Source organism: Ornithodoros turicata, chromosome 3 (genome assembly GCF_037126465.1).
Source record: "Ornithodoros turicata isolate Travis chromosome 3, ASM3712646v1, whole genome shotgun sequence".
Classification (NCBI taxonomy): domain Eukaryota; kingdom Metazoa; phylum Arthropoda; class Arachnida; order Ixodida; family Argasidae; genus Ornithodoros; species Ornithodoros turicata.
In genome coordinates this window covers 60,299,951-60,312,758 of record NC_088203.1, presented here as the reverse complement: position 1 = coordinate 60,312,758, position 12,808 = coordinate 60,299,951, and the positions used below count along the sequence as shown (strand labels likewise).

The 12,808-nt window shown below is 44.1% G+C and overlaps 1 long non-coding RNA gene across 1 annotated transcript; it reads right to left on the bottom strand.

Annotated features, from left to right (window-relative positions):
• Positions 1–5,558: 5,558 nt before the first annotated feature.
• Positions 5,559–9,717, bottom strand: LOC135387169 (uncharacterized). The gene is made up of 4 exons (XR_010420908.1): positions 9,591–9,717; positions 7,954–8,193; positions 7,677–7,886; positions 5,559–7,600 (listed from the first exon to the last, which is right to left on the bottom strand). It is a non-coding gene; the product is annotated as an uncharacterized LOC135387169 (long non-coding RNA).
• Between the last annotated feature and the right edge of the window lie 3,091 nt (positions 9,718–12,808).

The following is a 12,808-nucleotide window of genomic DNA, read 5'->3' as shown; positions in this document are numbered from 1 at the left end:
ACGATACCTATAGAGCCATTTTGACATTGGGTTTTGTGTAATAAAATTTAGCTACGAGCAAATTGTTTCCATTCAGCGTTGAAGAAGAGTGATAAGCGCTATAGTCTGTGTGTCGTAGCAATGACAACGAAAAGAAACTGGATTTTTCGTAGTTACATTGTTCTGAGAAGTATTTAGTTCTCTTATCGTGGGGTTATACTTTTCATTTCGTTTTTTTTCTGACGGACTTAATAGATTTTGGTGTATGGGCTAATTGCTAAAAAACTAAAGCCTACTCGATTCACTAATGAAACGATGCGCAATATGGAGTTCCTCATGAATAGGCAACTGGTTGACCACTACAGTAATTTTATGATTGCGTTTCTTTATGCACAGGTGTGTGTGGGGGGGGGGGGGGGGCGATTACTATTTTCTTTACTTCTTGATACGGCTTGATTTTGACTTGTTCAGGGTCGTGTTGTCAATGACAGGTTATTTCGTCGTCTTACTGGCTGGTTGATGAATTGACTCAGTCATTTTCTGGCTGATTGCCTTCGTCCATTCCACTGACTTCGTGGTGAATGGGTCGACTGATTGCACGGTATGACTTGGGCCACTGTGATTGGTCGATGTGGTTAATTGACCGGAATGGTTGCCCACATTGATGCCTTAATTGGTTGTTATCAGTGGTTTGCTAGTACAACTGACCACTAGATAGCATCTCGCGAATTATACCAATGAAGAAAGTCAAGACAATCAATCAGTCAAAAACACCGACTAGTCAGTAAACTGTTAAAAAATAAGAAATCGATCACATCTGCTATTGAATTACATTCAGGTGAATTTATCTACCAGGCAAACTAAATCCCAATCCCGATGAGTCAGGCAGTGGAGGAGCGGGAGGGCTGGTGGTAATTAATATGTCAAGGGCCTGCAAACTAATGTCGACTGATTTCCCTCAGGGGGTGAAGAACATGTTCAGGACGCGAACTTGCAGCCACAGGAGGAAACAGGGCATAGCTGTGACGTTTTCCATGGTATTTATTTTCTTACATATAACGACCTGCCATTCACAAAAATTTTTGCCATCTGTGTTTGTTGGAAGTTAACATTTCCGTACTCTTTTCTTTTTATGTGCATGTATCGCTGGCCTCACAATTATGCTGCATTACACCTTGCATTGAGGAAGTTCAATGTGAACTTCATACTGTGGCTGGTTTCATCACTGCCGCTACATGTACAAAAATGGAAGCTCGTGAATTGGAAAATCCCCCGTTTTTCTGCAAACGACGCTACGATACCGAACACCGAGTCTTCCAACATATCAGGTATCTATATTTTTTGCATTCATTACTCGTGCTTGCACAAGTGTAATTAAGATCTGCTTTTGCTATTAATGATGTACCCAAACAACGTGAGAACGATAAATAAGGAGTGCCCATTCCATTTTAGATATTTATGGTGGTGAAAGCGGCACCGTCCCCACAGCAACAAGCAAGAATGAGGACAAGGTCCGTATGCATGCATGCCGCCCCTGCAATTTTACAACACAATATTTCACGCGATTCTGTGAACACATCAAAGCCCCTTTGGAGCTCTGTTCATTCTACATAGTCTCACATATGCCACCACATTGAGAAACGATATCTTCGTTATCTTACGTTGCCAATGCTGGGTTGTGTTTTCCTGATATTTACAATAAAATACGTGCCCAGGAAAGCCCATGGTCATTGTATTTTGGAATGTCACCCGTGTCGTGTTGCGTGTGTGCCTGCATGCAGTTTGCTGCATTCATGCACGGACGCGAGGAACGGGAGGGTGCAGCCCCGGAGCCCCGGGAACGGTGTTACTTCTAAATACACGATGCATCTGGTTACTTTTAGAGAGGTAACCCCGGCAGAGGTAACGCTGTACCCATCTAGTGTACAGGTAACAATATTGCAATTTGTTTACCTTTACTAGAAGTAACCGGGCTAAGAGTGTAGAGATAGATGTACATGGGTTTATGAAATTACATGTTTGACAGCGTGTTTTATTGCAAGGAGAGCAACCGGGTTGCTGCCGCATTAAGCGCGAGGAGGTGAGGATGTTGCGAATACTGCGAGACCTGCGGAAAGTTACAACTGGAGCAGTGGGGAAAATATCTTTAAACAACGAGATTTGGCCGAGGCAGACAAACAATTAGGGACGACACAGACAAGTAAGCCTCAAACGCCCAGAAATTAACGAATGCAAACAACTCAGGGAAAAGAGGTGCTGACGCCAGGAATCGAACCTGTGGAAGAAGACCCAGGTTCGATTCCTGGCGTCAGCACCTCTTTTCCCTGAGTTGTTTGCATTCGTTAATATCTTTAAGTTTTTCATCGCTGTGCGGTATGTTCAGATGGCGTTCAAAAATGGATCTAGCGTTGTTCAATGTTTTGTTGTAGACTGTGACGAAAGCGATATCATCGCGCTGTTTAATAGGCTGATGGGAGAGCAATGTATCTCTCTGCAAAAAACTACATTTTAATAGAGCGTTCTCTAAAGGTTCGGCAGATAATTGCGTTTCTGAAAGTCAACTGACATTTCTCTAGCGCGTTCAAGAAAATCATTGTCGTTAGAGCATATGCGCTTAAGGCGTGTAAATTGGCCGTACGGTATATTCCTTTTTTGGAAGTTTGGGTGGTGGCTTTGGAAATGTAGGTACTGACGTTTATCGGTTGGCTTCTTGTAGAGGTCGGTAATAAGTTTGCCAGATTGTATAGATATATTAACGTCGAGGAAATTTACCGAGGTGTTAGAATGGTCACAAGAGAATTTGATTGTATCGTGAACAGAGTTAAAATGTTCAAAAAACGAGCGCAGTGAATCTTCATCGCTAGACCAAATAACAAAAATGTCATCGATGTATCTAAGAAAAACTAGAGGTTTCGTCGGGAAAGAGTCCAGTGCTTTCTGTTCGAACTGCCCCATAAAAATATTTGCATAGTTCGGGGATACACGTGATCCCATAGCTGCACCTTGCACTTGGACAAAATGGTTGTCATTAAAAGTAAAGTTATTATATTGGAAAACGAGTTGAAGAAGGTGAATAATGGCGGAAGTTTGGAGGATCTCAGAAGGGAAGGAAGAGAGGTAAGATTCCACGGCGCTAAGACCTTCGTCATGTGGTATATTGGTGTATCGTGATGCAACGTCCATGGTAACGAGAGTCATATTACTAAAATCCATAAATTGCTCATTTAACGAGTTAATTTTGACTAGGAAATCATTGGTGTCCTTGACGTATGATGGAAGAAACAACGGAATGTGTTTTATGCAGTGGTCAACAAGAAGGGATATGTTTGCACTCGAGCCGGTGTGTTGATGCCCGAAATTATCGGTCGGCCAGTGTTGTTCTCTTTATGTTTGATTATGTGCAAAAAATGCAACGTCTAATATATTGGTGAAACATCAAACTCCATGCGAGAAAGATTTTATGGCCACAAATCTGACATAGTTAATAATCGCCCCACCCCTGTCTCTGTACACTTTAATGCATCAGGACATGACTTTAATACTCATCTATCAATTGTACTCCTTGAATTCGGATATACAAATGACATAAAACGAAAAAATTCCGAATCCTACCTGATCTCAAAAATTTGCTCCCTTCAGCCACATGGGTTAAACATATACGCTGGCCCGTTACAGTTGTTCAACTTTTAATTATGCTTCAAGTGGGTCGTCCTTCCGTTATCCAGGAAGTGTGGATGTTGGGGGTGGATGTGTTTGCAGTAGGGCTCGGGATCTAACACGTTTTTCCGACTTTCGTTTAAAACGTTTCCGTTTAAACGTTTTATACGCCGTTTAGATTCACGTATAGTCTGGAAAACGTTTCCTTACGAAACGTTTTGTTAATGCGAAACGTTTAAGCGTTTGGTTAATGCGAAACGATTAAACGATGAAAGATGAAAGTCACTGAAAAGGTTAGCCAGCTGTAGGGATCGAACCCACATCTTCTGGATTGCCGGTCCAGGGCTCTACCAATTGAGCTAAGCTAACACGCCTCTCCAGCGACGATGTGGGTTCGATCCCTACAGCTGGCTAACATTTTCAGTGACTTTCATCTTTCATCGTTGATTTCTTAGGCAATTTGAGGCTTTGTGTGTATCTGTCCCCTCTATGTTGTTCCAGCCTCAGAACATCAGTTTATCTCTCGATTAAACGTTTTGTAAATGCGAAACGTTTAAACGTGTCGTTAATGTGAAACGTTTAAGCGTCTTGTTATAATGAAGCGGTTGAACGTTATGTCAAGGTGAAGCGTTTAAGCGTCTTGTTAATACGAAACGCAACGCCTTTCGAAACGGGTAGCTATTTAAGCAAATTCTTATCTTTATTAATGGGAAACATGGACGCGCCAGGCATTACGGGGACAGAGACAGACGTTGTCCCCGTTATGCCAGGCGCGTCCATGGTTCCCATCAGTAATTACCAACTACGCCAGTTTCTCACTGTGTTGTAAGTAGTCTATTACTTCAGTTCATATTTGGCTTGGCTTTTAAGCCGCTCTCTCAGTGTCCATTTTCGTCGTACATTTCATTATGAACCGACGTGTTTCACTACAGTTTTAAACATGTCGAGCTCGTAATGTCGGTGATAACGTTTGAATCATTTAGGTAGTTTATACTAAAAATTCCGTATTTACCTTCTTTACGCGAGTAGTATTTTGGTGAAAAGACCAACGCGGAAGATGGTCACCTTGAGCGACTACTTTATCCTGACGCATGTAACCTGCTCTTTCCTACTGGTTCCCATTATTGCACTCTAAAACCAGAACATTTGTTGGCGGACCAGAACATTGGCCAGCACAGAACACTGACCAGAACATTGGCGTGAAGAACCAATCACTGTCCCGAATGATATCATTCTTGCGCCAGAGTGGTAAAAAGGGGATGAGCACGACTTTTGTGGCATGATGCGCTGACGCGAATTCCCACAAAGAGCCGTACACCTCCCGTTATGAACAAATTGGGATGGAGAAAAGGATAACACCCAGAATTGTAATTGTGCTGGACGATGTCGATGAGATAAAGCTCCGTTTTTGGAGTGTCAGCGATCCTAACGCCATGAGTGGACGCGGAGCGTAGTTCGGTGTACGCTGCGAACGGGGTCGTGGCAACGCTCTATTAACCACCAAGAAACGGAATAAAATGCGCTCTGCGCTGTGACTGTTCTTTATTAAACACAAGACCATCAGAAATGAGCGGGACAAAGTAACATGCCACTTTAACGATACCCTGCACTGTCTTTCAAGGAAAGTAAGCTGCAGTGTTTAGAGGAGGAAAGACAACGATTAAACGTCTCCTAAGAAAACGTTTATATATGTATACGTGCCGCTGTACGTTTATGCGAACGAAAACGTTTAAACGTATCCTGGGAAAACGCTTAAAAACGTATACGTGCTGTTGAACGTATATCTAACAGAACATGTTTAAACGTGTTTTAAGAAAACGTTTATCTGTGAAACGTGTTACAAAACGCGTTTCTTAAGAAAACGTGTAAACGTTTTGAGGTTTAAACGTTTAACGTAGAGCTCTAGTTTGCAGGCCGGGGGGGGGGGGTGGCAGCGGGACCACGGAGCGACCTTGAGCCTTCCCCGACACTCCCGGTTACAGGGAGCATCGGAAGGGTCGCCTTGCATATTTCGGTTGTCAGCGCTGTGAACTTCCCCCTGTTGTGTGTCTGTGACACATGACCCTGGGCTGTAGTTTTGGTCTTGTCCGGTCTGCTTCGCTTTTTACTTATTTTACTTATTGTTTTTTCAACTCCCTCAGCCAGATAAGTGTATTCGATTGTGTTTTTGCTTTTCTATTCCCCTTTCTCCCTCCCTTTCTACTGGTATATATACGTCCTGTTGTACGGCTACTCTTTAACCTGATGAAGTGCAGGCTCTGCACGAAAGCCTTGTTCATCTTAATTGTAATAAAGTGTTCCTACCCGTTTTACCTTCCCTCAGTGTAATCACAGTCAACTGGACTTTGGCGTTGCTTTTTACTTTGTATTGTATGTAGTCGATGTTAGAAACATACCCGTTCTTTCTACAGAGTCTCACATGTTTTTATCCCTGTTCGTAGGCATTACAACCGGTGATGGGAGGAGAGCGAAATGTGCAGTCAGTGTTACCTCCCGCGCTGTGAACAACGGTATGTAATATATTTGACACCCACTCACACTGACAGGCTGCTGTTCCTGTATCTTTTAAAAATTCTGTTTCTTGAAGGTTAGGCTGGTGCGACGCAGCTGGCATAGGTGCGCAGGCATTTGTCAGCAGGTGGCCAGAACGGAATCTTACCGAAGGTGGATGGGGTTACTTTTCACGCATGAAAGGCAGGCTGGACGGGGTATCGTGAAACATCTACGAAGCACAGAAGACCATGATGGTTGAGTGCTTCAAGACCTTCTGTTTTGTTCGTCGACGCTGTGCGGACGTTGGAGGCACATCACTATGAAGCTACTGATTGGAAATTTATTTTGTGTATGTTGATGATGGACAGTATCTTTCAAAACATATGTAAGTGCTGAATCAAGTTTTTACTCTTGTTGTTCACTATGTCTTGCTAGCGATTTTCAACTGATTGGTGAATATTCACACTTACAAAACATTTGAAATAACTTCCACCTTTATATGTCCCACTTGTAATATTTTAACATCTACTGTATTGTGATGTATGAAAACATAAATGTGCACGCAGAAACGGCATTTAGTGTAACTCCTTTCTACAGCAAAAACATGCGTTCTGCTCATTCGATGCAGCAGAATCGAATGTCATTGCACATTCAAAAGGTGCATCGACAATGAGAATTTCTATGTGAGTTTACTGGGAAAATCAGAGCTACAGCACATCGAGCCAATGGTAAACTAGACTGGCCTCCAGTGGGTGTGATTAAGCGTGCTTCCGCTTCGTCCCCATTGACATTTACAGTGATTTCTCTTTAAAACCCACTAAATTCCAGTAGTTTTCAATATGGTATTTGTCTAAAATTGTCGATTCGGAATGGGAAATTTTGGCTCCTTTCAATGAGAATTGTGAATGTGATATCCACTTAAACCGAATGAGATTTCTGGGCTATTTTGAACTGGACTATTTCCAGCAGGGCGGTGCAGCCTACAATGAGCTTGCAAGTAAGGAGCAGGCAATGGGCCATAAGGGCATCAAGCGTTCTGCCAGCGACGTCTCTACGAGTGAAGGTTCCCAAAGCATGAAATAAACAAAGATGGCGGTGTCAGACAGTGTTGAAGTGAAAATAAACGCTGAGCCTAGACGCTAAACGTGGATGCCTAGAGTTAGTCACGAGGAACGGACGGCCTTTCTCAGTACTTGGCGACTCTGGGTTTAAGCGTCTTGTGTCACCATTAATGGAGGCTCTTGGGCTCCTCTTCGATCGAAAAAACGTAAAGGAAGAAATATATCGGCTGCTGAAGAAAAGTGCAGAGACGCTACAAGAAAGCCTCTTCAAAACAAACTACTGTGTTTAAAGGCAGATGCCGCAACCAGGCTGTATAGGTCCTTCTTGGGGATAAATGTGCAGTTCGTTGCCGACGGAAGGCTTCAGTTGAAGACGCTTGCGCTGTTGGAACTTAGTGAACCACACACAGCTGCACGAATCACAAGTGCTGTAACTAAGACATTGGAAAGGTACAACTTGGACGTACTTCAGGTCCTGTCCCTTACCACAGACAATGGCGCCAACATGGTTCGCTGCGTCAAACTGATGAACAGCAATAGGAACTCGCGTCAAACGAATGAGTCAGAGGGTCACACTGATGACGACGATGGGCCCAGCGGTGAAGATGAGGACGTTGATTCTGAAGACAAGGCAATGTACCTGTCTCAAGCACGAGGTGCAGCGCCCATACCCTTCAGTTAAGTGTACGCGATGTCCTGAAAGAAAGAGAATGCGGAGACTACATGAGTAAAGCACGAAAGGTTGTAAAAAAATTGCGAGTACCTTCACTGCGAGAGTTGGTCCGAAAACGCTGCGGGAAGAGACCAGTCTTAGATGTCCCTACAAGGTGGATGTCTACCTACGACATCTCTCATGGACATGCCCGCTGTTGTGGAAGAACTTTCCCTCGCAATTCCGGATTTGATCTTGGAGGTGGCTGCTTGGGACAAGTGCCATTAGAACCCGCTAAAGTGGCAACGGTTCGGCTGCAAGCAGAGTCACTACTTGCCGGTGACTTTTTTGCTGAATGGGAGCGAATGAAACTTAACCTTCAAGCCATCGAAAGTGAATTGGCTCGGCAGCTTTTGTCCAGCATAAAAAGGCGAGAAGGCTTGCTGCTGAACAACAACATATTTCTAGCAGCTGTGTACTGTTACCCCAGGTACAGTCCACTGCTCAGTGAATACGCTACGGACGCATTTAAACTGTATTTAATTGATATAATAAAGAAGCTAGCTGAAATGACCGAAAGAGAACACGACGCTGAAGCACATTTTGCTGAGGTGCCCTGTGACGCTAATGACAACGAAGCTTGTGTCGATGACCCCCTGGAAAGTCTTATGAGGTCTCGCGAAATGAGTCAGCTCCTGCGGAGCGCCATTGACCTTCAATAAGCAGGACATCAAAACGTCATTACAAGAATATGAGACAACCCCAAGGGTGCCAAAGGAGACGAATATCTTGAGATGACGGCTTTCCCGCGATGAACCTTTTGCAAAGCGCCTGACAGACGCTGCCATGGCGGTACTCTCTCTGCCGGTCACGCAGGTGTCAGTGGAGCGTTTATTTTCGGGACTTTCTTTCGTGTTAAGCCCACTGCGCAGCAAGATGGACGCGAAAGTTTTGGATGACGTGCTACTTTTGCGCACGAACGGATACTTTTGAAACTCAAATGCACGTATTTCCGCAATCTAGAGAGGTATCTACTTGCGGTGTATTAGATTCGTGACAAACTTTGCATTCAAGTCTTTAGTGTTTGTGTTTGGAGTGGCTGTTCTTTTGTATCCATTTAGTACCTTGAATATCTGACACGAAAAAGCCAAAACCAGACGGTACGAGTTCCGGATGAGAAACTGAAACCAGTACCGGAAATTACCTCGAAAACAGAAACGGAAACGAAATTCTAACGAAAACAGTAACCGTTACCGAAAATCGTCCAGAAACGGAAACAGAAACGGAAGCGAAGCCGAGTTTTTCAGTTACCGGAAACGGAATCGGAAACAATAATATTTTCGGTAACCAACCCTGATTTTACCTAAAACGCACAGGGGTGACACAAACCCGCCATTGTTGTAACTACCCTCAAGCGGGTGCTTTTGGCAAAACTGCCATCTTGTCCTGGTCGCACGTCATAAAAAACGTCATTTTCAGGTCATGTGACTTTGTTTATATGTCGTTTTGCCGCTTACCGACATATTTTCGCCGTCATAACACCAAGAGATTACCGTATTTTGCTAGCGTAAACTATGCGGTGCTTCTTCCGCAACATGGTAGCCCATTTCCCCTTAGTTTAAGTACATGGCATCGGCTCGGTAAGTATTAACGCGCAGTCGTCATCACATCTTTGGAAGTCAACAATGCGAGGCTTTGTGTGCAAAACTGCGCGTTTTACTGCAAGATTATCGGATAAAAAAAATTACCGTGATCGAAAAACATCCAAAACGTCGTCCAGAAACAACAACCGCATTGTTTACAAACGGTTTGGCCGCCGATCACGGGCACCGCCATCTTTAAGGTCACGTGCGCCTTAACGTTTGCTGTGACGTGCGACCAGGACCTGTCCAGGATGCATTGCGTTCGCCCAGCACGCTTTCGTCTACGGAGGAATACATTGGATGCCACCCCTGTGCTAAAACGTCATTCTCTAAAACGTGGCCCTCTAGGAAGAAGTCTGTAAAACGAGGTTCGCTGGAACGAGGCTTGCTAAACGGATGGGCTCCGGATATTACAGGAGGATGCTCAGACCTACACTCACTTAGGCTTAGTGACTGTAATCAGAACTACCATTTGGGCCTGTCGGTGACTGGAGGCTATCCTGCATTCCTTCTAGTTCAGTGTCCCTAGGAATGAGTAGTCTCATTTCCAACGACTTTATCGTCTGATACAGTGCGTCCAGCCCAGTCACTCTTGCAGGCGGTTGTACTGTGGACCCGCAATTTCGGACAGCCCGTTTCTTCCCTGAACGAACTCACACTCTGCCACAGTGAGAGCAAGGCGTCAAATGTGCTCGAAATTGATCAGCGCTATCTCATCACGTCGGAGAGGCTATTCTCATTTGCCAGACTTTTTCTAAGACCGAATAGCTAGGCATGCACTAGAGTGCTGCCCCTTTGAGAACATGTTCAAATGTGACCGCCTGAAATAAAACGTAATTCGAGAATATAGTCAATCTGAGTAAGTAATGCACAAATTGTGAAAATTTCAATTTTATCTCTTTAAAAACCCCAAGGTATGCATAAAAATGTCTTAGTAGTATCACTCGTGTAAAACGCATTAGTATTAGTATTATGTATTATTATACCCCAAAATCAAAATATTATGTAGTAGTATTATAATACCGATTTCTGGAAAGTATTACGTATTTGTATTATAATACTGCATGAGTTCTGGGAACTATTATGCATTTGTATTATGATACAAAATATGAGTATTATTAACCCCCCCCCCCCCCCCCAGAATCAAAGCCAGATTAATTTTAGAGTGCTTTCTCGCACAACAATTTCTTGAGATGTTATCAATGAATACATGCCCTCGATCGCTTGATCTTCTATCGAGAACGCACATCCCCATCACTGCCTTCCGAAGAAGTGGACGTTGAGGACTCCTCCGCCAGCGTTAACGTTCTCGGATACACAATTCCTGCGGAACACATCTGATTCGTTGGGATCCTTGGCTTGTTCAGCACCAAGCACGGTTATCACTCGAATACTTAGCAGAAACATATCTGAAGTCCTTCGCGCGCAGCATTTTCTTCCTGCGCTTGTGGAAGTAGTCCTCGCAATAAATGCGATTGCCACTGTGCATCGCCGCGGGCATATGAAATGCGTGCGCGGTACGAACAAGCAAATTGAAACGAATGGCAGCAACACAATGGAATCGCAGTCCTCATTGCTGAAGTGAACACACTGACTGATGCGATCACAAAGATGCCATCCGGCCACCTTCAGCAAGACGACTGGCATTGTTGAAAACACCAACCGTCTCCGCTATATACATCACTTTTCCTGGGAGAACCGATATCATATCCTCCCACAACAATTCCCTTTTTATAAATATGTATTAAACAATGCGACTGCGAAATCAGCGATCTCGAAATTCACGTCCTCGAAACAATGAAAATGCTCGATTGCTTTAAACACGACATCACTATTTAACCACTCAAGTTCGCAGGTCAGACGATGGGACAGCTTGAGCGCGCGCACCGGCGTTCCGTTGAAAAATCACCGCGTCGGCTGCGGTCGTGAACGAATGCCAATTTTTATTCGAGATGTTGCACAAGGATTGTCGTACAGAATATAAAAAACCGGCGGCATAATTTTAGTGGCATTTTCGCGTTACAAGCGTCCAAGGTACGCTAATTTCAGGTCATGACTTTCCGAAAATTGACAAAAAATCGTATTTGCGGGCGCGCCTTTGAGAGGCTTTGAGAGGCAAAGACATCGGTGGGTTTCGTGGGGACACGTTTCTGCGATGAACCGGTCATGTAGGAGAAGCGCTCGAAAAGCAGCCACTTTCCCGGTCTCTCACGGGTTTCAAAATTTAAAAAAACTGCTGCTGCTGCTGCTGCTACAGCAAAACCAAATAACCAAGTAGTTACCTACCAAGTGTACGTTACATAGTAAACGTTGTGGTATTCTGTGACGTGCCGTATGGGCTACAGGGAAATCTGTGAAATCACCAGCGACGACTGGTCGTCCCCTCTCCCTCGCAAACGGATTTGTCCCCGAAGATGAAACCCCTTTTTTCATCATTGACCAAACTCTCGAATTTCTTCCTTTGTCAATCCAGTCCAAGAGCTGCTTGCCTGTTCGAAATCCGGTGGAACTAGCCTGCGTACCTCGGCAAAACTCACTCATAAGCATGCTCATTCATGCTCCATGTGGCGAATGAGTTGAGCATGAGTGAGCAAACGGAGCAGGGAGTGAGTGAGCATGAAAGAGTGAGCAAACGGAGAGCTGTAGTGGAAGGTAACGGAAGTTTTCGGATTACCGCGGGTGCTATAGATCAGCCAAACAAGTACCACTAAGTACTAAGTGGGTCCCTCCCCACTGTCATCATAATCATCATGATAGTTCATTAAGTCATGCTCGATATTCCGAACAGTTACAAAGGCAGAAGATGAACATGGGCGAAGGGCAGTCTCATAGCGAAAGCGCCTGCCAAGTAAACCGTAGACGTCCTAGGGACATCCATGAATTAGCAAATGGATATTTTGACATCCCTGTGAGCTTCTCAGAGAGCCTAGGAATCACCATGAGACACCCCGGGGACTATGCTTTTACCCCCAAAACTGATGTCCCAAGAACATCAATGAAACATCAATGAGAGGATTTGAGACATAAATAGGACATCCCTACACCATGTTTTCTTCTTTAAAATTGCATAATTTTCTCACTAGAATAAAAAAGAACGCCAAATATTAAGCCTCAGGCATGTTTATTTCGTTGTCTTATGCTATACAGAGACGTCTCTATTGAATTGACACTTCTTAATACATACACGGTGGCCAATTTGGAATAGAGAGTAAGTAGAGTTTCCATAGACCATCTACCGTGTTTCTTTGTACTCTTATTAACATTTGTCAACAGAGTATAGACCATCAATTTTTTTCATAAGGGGTGTGTAGCTGGAACACGAG